Genomic DNA, 10,951 nt, shown 5'->3' with positions numbered 1-10,951 from the left:
GGAGGCCTAGCACCTCTGCTGGGAGGGTTTGCTGAGCCCTTTCCAGGAGACCTTTGGTGTCCACCTTTCACCCAACTCTCACCTGTGATTCCAAGAAGCTGGAGCAGGAGAAGAGGTCACACTCTGGTAAAGCTGCCTCGGCTGACAGTTTAAACCATATTGAAGGTAACTGATGGCTTCAAACCTGTGGGTGAATTTCAGGGATGTCTGCTCCAACCACGTGAACATCTTCCCCAGCAGAATGGGCAGATGAGAATAATTTGTTCCGACAGCTGTAAAGGTGGCTGAAACAGACCCAGAGGAGTGCTCAGAGTGTGGTCAGACTTGGAAGATGCCAAGGTCATGTCCTGCATTCTGGGCTATCGCCGGTCATCCTGATTTTTGTCTTGCCACTGGAGTTCATGACTGGAAGAGAGAGCGAGAATTAAGATATTAAGAAGGTATTGATAGCTATTGGAATTATGCTTGTTTGTTGAAACTGTCTCTACTTGTTTTCAATTCCCAAATGGGGAAACATTTTATCTGTAAGAAGAATATAAGGGCTCACTTTTATTTAAATTTTTTTAACATTTATATTTAATGTTTTGAGGTCCAAATTCTATCCCCAACATATCCCTGTTAGTCATTTTGTACAAGAAGACTCGAAGAAAAAAATGAAAGAAAGTGAAAAATAGCATGCTGCTGTCTATATTCAATCAATATTAGTTCTTTCCCTGGAAGCAGAGAGCATGCTTCATCATTAGTCCTTTGGGATTGCCTTGGACCATTGTATTGCTGAGAATAGCTAAGTCATTCACAATTCTTCATTGAACAACATTGCTGTTACTGTCTACAAAATTCTCCTGGTTCCATTCACTTCACTATGCATCAGTACATGTAAGTCTTCCCAAGTTTTTCTGAAATCATCCTGCTTGTCATTTCTTACAGCACAAAAATATTCTATTACAATTATATACCACAGCTTGTTTAGCCATTCCCCAACTGATGGGCATCCTTTGATTTCCAATTCTTAGCCCCCACAAAAAGAACTGCTATAAATATTTTTGTACAAATAAGTCCTTTTCCCTTTTTTTGGATGCTTTTGGAATATCGACCTAGCAGTGGTATTGCTGGATCAAAAAGTATGCACAGTTTTATAACCCATTAGGCATAGCTCCAAACTGCTCTCCAGAATGGTTAGATGAGTTCACAACTCTACCAACAGTACATTAGTGTCCCAGTTTTCCTACATCCCCTCCAACATCCAATATTTTCCTTTTTTCGTATTAGCCAATTTGATAGATGTGATGTGGTACCTCAGAGTTGTTTTGATTTGCATTTCTCTGATCAATAGTGATTTAAAGCATTTTTCCATATGACTATAGATAGCTTTGATTTCTTTGTCTGAAAACTGTCTGTTCATATCCTTTGACCATTTATCAATTGAAGAATGACTTGTTTTTTTGTAAATGTAACTCAGTTCTCCATATATTTGAGAAATGATGCCATGATCAGAGATACTTGTTGCAAATTCCCTCCCCCCATAGTTTTTTGCTTTCCTTATAATTTTGGTTGCATTGGTTTTGTTTGTACAAAACTTTTTAATTTTATATAATTAAAATTATCTATTTCATGTTTTGTAATACTCTCTATATCTTCTTTGGTCCTAAATTCTTCCCTTATCCATAAAACTGACAGATAAACTATTCCATGCTCTATTAATTTGCTTATGGTATCACCCTTTGGGTATAAATCATATATCCATTTTGACCTTATCTTGGCATACAGTGTGAGATGTTGGTCTCTAACTAGTTTTTGCCATACTATTTTCCCAGAAGTTTTTGTCCAACAATGAATTTTTGTTCTAAAAGCTTGGATCTTTGGGTTTATCATATGCTAGATTGCTATGGTCATTTACTACAGTGTAATTTGTATCTAATCTATTCCACTGATCCACCAGTATTTCTTAGCCAGTACCAGATTGTTTTGATAATTGACACTTTATAATGCAGTTTGAGCTCTGCTATGGCTAGACCACCTTCTTTCACATTTTTTTTCATTAATTCTCTTGATATTCTGGACCTTTTGTTCTTCTAGATGAATTTTGTTATGATTTTTTCTAGCTCTATAAAAATAATTTGTTGATAGTTAGATTGGTATGGCACTAAAGAAATAGACAAGTTTAGGTAGAGTTGTCATTTTTATTATATGGGTTCAGCTTACCCATGAGCAATTGGTATTTTTGGTCTGACTTTATTTGTGTGAAAAGTTTTTTATAGTTGTGTTCATGTAGTTTCTAGGTTTGCCTTGGTGGCCAAGTATTTCATATTGTCTGCAATTATTTTAAATGGAATTTCTCTTTTTACCTCTTGCTGTTGGACTTTGTTGGTAATATATAGAAATGCTGATGATTTATGTGGGTTTATTTTGTATCCTGCAACTTTGCTAAAGTTGTTAATAATTTTAAGTAGTTTTTTAGTTGATTCTCTAGGATTTTCTTTTTTTTTTCTTTTTTTGGCAGGGCAATTGGGGTTAAGTGACTTGCCCAAGGTCACACAGCTAGTATGTGTGTCAAGTGTCTGAGGCTGCTCTACTCACTGCACCACCTACCTGTCACCTAGGATTTTCTTAAATGCTCACTTTTATATACTGCTTTAGAGCCTACAAAGTGCTATCTTGCTATCAAATAGTGACAGTATTATCATCTCCATTTGACAGAAAAGGAAACTGAGGGTGTTCCAGGTATGGGGGAACAGACAGAGAGTTAAGTGGCCAAGATCACACAGTTGCTAAGTGACAGTCCATCAGACACTGGAGTCCAATTGAACACAGACTTAAATTCAGCAAGCATATCAAGGCAGCTAGGTGGCACAGTGAGCAGAGCACTGGCCCTGGAGTTAGGAGGACTTGAGTTCAAATCCAGCCTCAGATACTTGGCACACTTACTAGCTGGGTGACCTTGGGCAAGTTACTTAACCCTAACTGCCTTCCCTTCCCTCCTCCAAAAAAAAGTTCAGCAAACATTTATTGTTAATAGTAATCACATTTGCATATTGCTTAAGGTTTGCAAAGCACTTTGCAAATATTATCTCATTTGATCCTCACAACAACCCCCATTTTGGCCCCATTTTATGGATGACAGAGGTTAAATGGCATGCCCAAGGTCCCATGGCTAGTTAGGTTTCTGGGGCTAGATTTGAATTCAGGTCTTCCTGCCTTAGGTCAACTGCTTTATCCACTTTGTCATCAGCTGCCTGAAGGGTAGAAAAGTACATTAATGTAATGGAGAACTATAATGTAATTAAAACTGACAGGTCTGAGGACTACAAAAAAAATGGGAGAGACATTTATGAAATAATGCAAAATGAAAAAAAAGAGCATGTGCTAATCAAGACCGAAGAAGAGGAATAGTAAATAATCAATCAAACATTTATTATGTGCCTACTATATGCCAGGCACTGTGCTAAGAACTAGGGATACAAAAAGGGACAAAAGACAATCCCTGCCCTCCAGGAGTTCATAAAGGGAGACAACAAACAAATAAATACATGCAAATGAGTTCTATACAGGATAAGTGGGAAATAATTAAAATAAAAAAGGCACTAGAATTAAGAGGTGTTGGGAAAGGCTTTCTGTAAAAGATGGAGTTTTTGTTGGGACTTAAAGGAAGCCAGGGAAGGCAGAAGGCAGAAAAGAGGAGGGAGAGCTTTCCAGGCATGTCTTTTGATTTGACCAGATGAGACTCTGGGTAGCCATTGGAGACTCTGGCTTTGAGAATGACAGAGAAAATGTCCAGAGCACAGAAATGGAGTATCTTGTTCCTGGAATAGCCAAGAGCCCAGTGTCACTGGACTGAAGAGTACCTGTGGGGAGTAAGGTCTAAAAAGACTGGAAAGATAGGAGGAGGCTAAGTTATAAAGGACTTTGAACAACAAGCAGAGAATTTTCATTTGATCCTGGAGGCAATAGGGGGCCACTGGAGTTTATTGAGTGGGGGGGTGGGGTGAAGTGGTAGGACCTACACTCTAGGAAAATCACTTTAGTGATTGAATGGAGGATGGGTTGGGGTAGGAGAGACTTGAGGTGGGCAGACCCACCAGCAGGCTATTGAAATAATCTAGATGCGAGGTGATGAGGGTGGCATGTGTCAGAGGAGAGAAGGGGGCATAGTAGAGAGATATTACAAAGGTGAAATTGGCAGGTCTTGGCGTCAGCTTGGCAAGTGGGAAATAGTGAAGAATCCAGGATGATTCCTAGGTTGTGAGTCTGAGGGACTGGGAGGATGGTATTGCCCTCTATAGTAATAGGGAAGGTAAGAGGGGGAGAGAGTCTAGGAGGAAAGAAAATGAATTCCCTTTTGGACATGTGGAGTTTAAGATGCCTACTAGACATAAGGCAGTTGGAGATGTTTGAGAGATTGGAGGTCAGCGTAGAGTATTTCAGCAGGATAGGTAGATTTGAGACTCATCAGCATGGAAGATGGTAACTAAATCCATAGGAGCTGATAAGATCATCAAGGAATGTAGTATAGAAGGAGAAAAGAAGGGGACCTAGGACCAAACTCTGTGGGACACCTATGTTAGAAGATGGGATCTAAATAAGGGCCCAGCAAAAGAGACTGAGGAATGGGCTGATACAAAGGTAAAGAACTAGGAGAGAGTAGGGTCCTGAAAACCTAGAGAGAAGAAAGTGTCAAGGAAGAGAGAGTGATCAACAGGATCAAAGTCTGGAGAGGCCAAAGAGAATGAAGATTCAGAAAAGGCCACTGGATTTGTGTAATGCCAAGCAGGATGGAACTTTTTGCTGTTTTTTGTTTGAGTGCTTCTCAGCACTAGGGCCAGCAAGTGCCTTTGATTGAGTCTAGCCTTTGTTTCAATCAAGAGTCTTTGATTGAATTGGGAGTCTTTGATGACCTGCTCAAGTCACGAAAAAGCATAAGTCAGATGAGTTTGAGTCACACCCTCTGACCCTGAAGAAGTATACATATATATATACATATATACTCTGAGGTCAGCATTTTGCTGGCCGCTCACTTACTGGAAGAGTGTAGTGTGATTTGATCAGAGGAGGCTCTGGGTAGCTGTTGGAGCCTCTGGCTTTGAAAAACCCAGATGTTAGTGCTTCTCTCTCTGGTAACTATGTCTGTAACGTCTTGGACAGACAGCTAGAATCCTGTCTGCTGATTTGTGTTATTTTGCTCTGTTTGTATAATTTCTGCTTGTAATTTCTGTTTGTGTTTCCTCTGAAGTTCAGGGTGCTGACTTTTCCCCCTGAACTAAGTAAATGATATATGTATGTTTAATTAAAGTGAAATTGTAAACCCCTTAAAGTTTCTTTTCTTAGAAAAGCAGATCAAAGAACCTGTGCTAGCAGCCCTCCTGTATGCTAGTATTATTGGCCTTACACAGCCACAGTAATGGAAAGTAGCATTATTGATACAATGTAGCAACTAAGAAATCACTAGTAACCTTGGAGAGAGCAGTTTCTGTGCAATGATAGGTTCTGGAGCCATATTCTAAGGGGTTAAGAAGAGAGTGAGAGGAGAGGTGATGGAGATATTTATTGTAGATTGGTCTTTTCAAGGAGTTTGACCACAAAAGGTAGAAGAGACATACAACAATAGTTAATAGAGATGAAAGAATCAAGTGAGGGGTTGGTTTTTTTTTTTTAGTATAGGCAAGACATGGATATGTTTGTAAGCAATAGAGAATGATCAAAGAAGCAGGGAGGGAATGAAAATAGTGAGAGAGTGGGGATGACAGAGGGGGGTTATTTGGGATCACTTGAGCAGGTAGAGTTAGCCTTGATAAAAAGTTAGGCCACCTCATCATGTGAAACAAGGGTGAAGAAGATGGCAAACGACATCTGAGTGATAGGAGATGAAAAAGAGGGGAGAAGACGGAGGTCCTGGCCTCATTTTTTTCTATAAAATACAGAGCAGGGTTCTCAGCTGAAAGTGGGAAGAAGGGGAGCCATGGAAGGTTTGAGGAGGAATGAAAAGGGTTAGAAGAGCCTCTGTGGACAGTGGGATAGTAAGTTCATAATGGAAGTATAGTAGGATTGCCTAGCAATGGTGAGGGCCCACTTGAGGTTATGTAACATAAATTTGTAGTGGACTCAGAATAGTTATGTGATTTTCTCTGTCTTTGTTCAACAGCACATACGTAGGAGCAAAGGCAGCAAATGGTGGGAATGGTTTGAAGCTGAGACTGGGCTGGGCATAATGGGCAAAATGACAAAAGGACTAAGGATTCAGAAAGGAGGACAGCATAGAATTGAATTAGTTCACCAAGGGGTTAAGATGAGGAAAAGAGGAGAGAGTGGCCAGTGCAAGGGGGATGGCCTAGGAGAGAACTGAGGGGTCAAGTTTAGTACAGGCTAGATGACCTGGGAGACAATTGAAGGGTCAAGGGATTGGAAATCATGGTGCATACTACTGTTGTCCCTTCCACAGTGTGACTTTCCCCATTGCAGTTTCAATACACCATGGTTCAGCATAAGAAATTAGATGGGAATTTTGGGGGAGTTTTGCGGAAGCCACAGATAACAGATGAAGGCCAGCAGACAGCACAGAAAAAGTTTAGAAACTCAGAAATGCATAAAACATATGTATAGTATTATATAATATCAAGAAAAAAGAGAAGGAAATCTGCAAAGCTGGAAGACTTCTTCTCTGGTACGAAGGAAGGGCCAAAAATTTTACTCAGATTTTCCAGATCATGGGGGCGCCGCACCTCTAATCCCTGCAACGTGGAAAAGATAACTGTGTAGAGTTTTGAGTAAGGCAGAGAAAGGTTTTGTAAGACAAGGTGGAGGGAGAGGTGAAAAGCCAATGGATTATGGTTGGATGAGGGTTATTTCAGGATTCTTTCATGTGGAGGTGGTACACTTGTGGGTTATTTTAAGACCATCTTTAAGGATGAGGAGTAAGGACAAACGGACAATGAATTCTGATGGGGACTTAGAGGTAGTGATTGAAAAACGATGATGGTATTTTAGCTATTGAAATTAATAAATTTTCATGTAAATTGTCATTAGGCAAATTTAGTTGCTTATCTTGATGTCAAACTAAAAAAAAAACCCTTTAACTTATAGAATACTCTCTCTTGCGACAGGCAGTAGGGAGGTTTTAGGTTTTTTTCAATCAAACAAACTTTATTGAACAGCAACTATGCATTTAGTATTATGCTAGGCATTTTATGTCCTATATACTTAAATTAAAAATAATTTCACATTTTATTTTTTCCAATTACATATAAAAACATTTTTAACCTTTGTTCTTAAAAAATTTTGAGTTCCAAATTCTCTCTCCCTCCCTTTCCTCCCTCCTCCTTGAGAAGGCAAGCAATTTGATATAGATTATACATGTATGGTCACGCAAAACATCCTATATACTTTTAAAAATACCTTCTCACACATTTTTTGTGATCTTCCCGCTACTCTAAGGAGCAGGAAGGGTAGCTATTATTATCTATTTTATAGATGAAGAAAAAGGCCTGGAGAAGTTGTGGCTTATGTTATTCCTCTCTACTTTGGCGCCATGCTCCTGACAAAGTGAACTACTCTCTGTGTCACAAAACCACCGGATTTGAGAGTGGATCCCAAACTCAATTGTTATCTAGTCCTACCAATACACAGTTTTGTCTCATATCATCCTGCATCAGAGCCTTCACTTAAATAATTCCTCAGCTCCCAGGCTACCTTGGACATGGCCTTGTACGGTGGAAAGAACACTAGATTAAGAAATAAATGACCTGAGTTCTGTCTGGTTTCAGCTTCCTGCCTCATCCTTTCATTTCTGCCTGTTGCCATTCTACATACTAAGATTCCTCCCTGGTTCTTCCATTTTCTTACCTATAATATGGTGGGATTGGACTAGAGTGGTCTCTGAGGTCCCTCCCAACTCTGACTCTCTCAGATTCTCCTCTTTAGGTTGATGATCCTGCCACTTTCCCCCTCCTTCCATCTAGCTTGCTATTTGTATTATAAGGGGGAAGGGATGAATGGGTGTGGATGGTTAGGAGTGGGCTTTAATAGCACAGGCAGAGCAGTAGGAAACCTATAAAACCCAAGTAGAGAGAGTCACAGTGGGGATATAACACCTGGGGACTTTCCACAACAATGGCTGGCTCCACCTGTCCTCCAGAAGGAAGTTTACCTCGTGTGAGCCACTCTGACTGGCTGGAAGTGAAGTCTCCCCAGCCGCACTGCATGAACCAGGCTTTCGGACAAAGGTCAGTTTATGGATTCCAGCACTATTTCTCCTATGGGTGAGGGCAGCCAGCCCCAGAAATAGCATTTCTCTGACATGGGACTGTGAACAAGGAGGTTGGAACAAACCTCCCACTGCCTGTCTGACAAGCTGCTCAGCTTCCGCTCCTCCAGATCCTGCTGTAAGATACAGTTCTTTCCTGAAGCCCAAATGCACTCACCTGAGGCCCAGAAATGCCACAATCAATGCTGTATGTTTCTAGTCTCTGCGCAGTGTGGTTGCACCCAGACCTTGCCCAAGAACCTCACCCGACCTGGCTCTTTCCTATGAGGGCATTCATTCCCTTGCTTTCAAGATATTGCTATACTGAAAACAACCCTGAGCCTGGCAGTCTTGAAGACCTACGCCCAAGTCCCTGCTCCAGCAAGTAACTTCCTTTCTGGGGGCCTCAGTTTCTTTATCTATAAAATGGAGATAATAAACTACTGACTTCGTAGAATCTAGAACCGGAAGAGATCAATTAAACCCTTATTCTCCTTACTCTCCAAGACTTCTCTGTCTGTATAGCAGCAGACTTCTCACCCTAGAGATGCCTCCTCCCTGAGGCCTGCTCTCCTGATTGGTAAAGCCCACCCTGGATCACTCAGACTACTCTGACATCTCCTGCTCCTCTATACCAGTCTTCTCCCTCGCTTACACCTCCTCTTACTTTCTGGCTACCCTGAATGTATTGTCTTCCTGCTTTCAAATGGAAACTCCTTGTGGGACTGTCTTTTTTTTTTGTATTTGTATCTCCAGTGCCCACACATAATCAATACTTAATAAATAAATGCTGTATCTATCCCAGGGGTGGGGAACCTTCGATTTGGATGCTGCACTTGAGGACCTAGAAGGCCACATGTGGCCTTAGGCCGAAGGTTCCCCACCCCTGATCTATCCAGTCTAACTCCTCTTCTTATCGATGAGGAAATTCAAGTCCAGCGAGGTTATCTTGTAACTTCTCTGCCTGTGGTGACGCAGTGGCAGAGCCAAACTTAAAATCAAACACTTTCCTTCCAAATCCAATACTCTTCCATGCTTCTGTTCTTCCTTTCCTGTGGGGTGGCTATGGTGAAAGTAGTTTGGAAGCGCTATAGACCCATACACCATTACTACAAAGACTTTCTGCTGCTGAATTTTGGCTGAGAGAGCAATGAGCAGGAACGAGGTCTGCCTCTGTGTTTTATGACACTAACTGCATTGCCCAAGCGTGTCAGCACTGACGGAGGCTGAGGCTCCCCTTTCAGCTAAGTCAATAATAATGCACTTGTAGCTGATGCACTTCTGCCCTTGGAAACCTAGAGAATCATGCCAGCAATGAACGGCCTGACTGTGGCAACCTTGGAGGCCCTCACACATCATCCTAATACGGGGTCTCTCCCAGCTCTGCACATGGAACACTTTGCCCGGAGGGCCCGCACGGGGCAGTAGAGGAGATCGTCCAGTCGCAGGCCTGTCTAGTCTTCTCCCTTGCAGCCGGGCTCTTATCCACTAGAACAAATTCAGGCCGGGATGTGTTGGAAGTGCTTTGCCTTGCTTCCGTGCAAATTTGGTTTGAAGAAAAGAGCACTGGACGAGGGAGTCAGGAATCTTGGGTTCCAGTTACAGCTCTACCCCTAAATCACTGTTTGATCTTGTGCAAGACATTAGGAAAGCATCTGGGACTCAGTTCCCTCCTATGTGAAATGAAGGAGTTGGACCTCTTTCAAGTAAAACTTTGTTATTTTCTGTTTTAAAATTCCTTCCCACTCTTTATACACTCTAGATGAGAAGGTCCATGCCACTGCTGAATTGTTTTGTTCCAAGAGGTCTTGCAGATCTAACATTCCACGTTCTAAGCTCTTTCGGAGCACTAATGCTCTGTGTCCTGTTTTCTAGAGCTCCTTCCAGTTCCAGCATTCTGCGTTCTAAGGCCTCTTTCAGCTCGAACATTCGACTTGCAAGACTCATTTCAGCACCAAGATTCCAAGTTTCTAAATAGTCTCTGCTCCTTTTACAACCATTCTTGATGATACCTTCAGCTAGGAATTTGGAAATAGACCAGCTTGGGCTCTGGGGTGTCATGCAAGGTCAACCCAACGCCAGGAAGAGCAAGGTCAGGCTGGTCACTGCAGGAGGTGATTAGTAAGTATTAGCCTTCCTCAGATACTTAAGTAACCCAGGAATGTGATTTCAAAGCTGCCTTAGCAACATGGCACAGAGGTCCTGGGCCCTGGCTGCTTTGCCCTTCCTGATTCCTCACCTAACCTCAAAACCTTTGCTTTTGTTCCAAACTCTGTCTTTCCCCTCCCCTGGCATTAGATGGCCCAGGGCCGCAATTTGCTAATCTTGTTTCTCTGACTCTTGGCCTGACTTCCCAGACTCGGCCCAAGAGGGCTGATATTGTTTTTGCTAGTACCTGACTACCCAACATCACACTCTGTCTAGCAGATCAGTCAAGGAGCAGATGGCATTGCTAAACCAGCCTTCTCATGAGGTTCTGGGAGCCCTAGAAAAAGAGAACTATAACATTTTAAATCTTCAGAGTGAGCAGGGACCTTAGAATGAGTTGGAAAGGACACAGACTGTTTAGAACGTTCCATCTGGAAGGGACCTTAAAACAGAGAATGTCAGAGTTGGAAGGAAACTTCAGAATCACCTACCCCAATTCCCTCATTTTGTAAGACTAGTAAGGAAAGTCACTTGTGTGAAGTCACCCTACTAATAACTAGGCAGGGATCA

The sequence above is a fragment of the Trichosurus vulpecula genome, chromosome 9, assembly GCF_011100635.1.
Source record: "Trichosurus vulpecula isolate mTriVul1 chromosome 9, mTriVul1.pri, whole genome shotgun sequence".
Lineage (NCBI taxonomy): Eukaryota > Metazoa > Chordata > Mammalia > Diprotodontia > Phalangeridae > Trichosurus > Trichosurus vulpecula.
Note: the sequence above shows the minus strand (reverse complement) of the source record.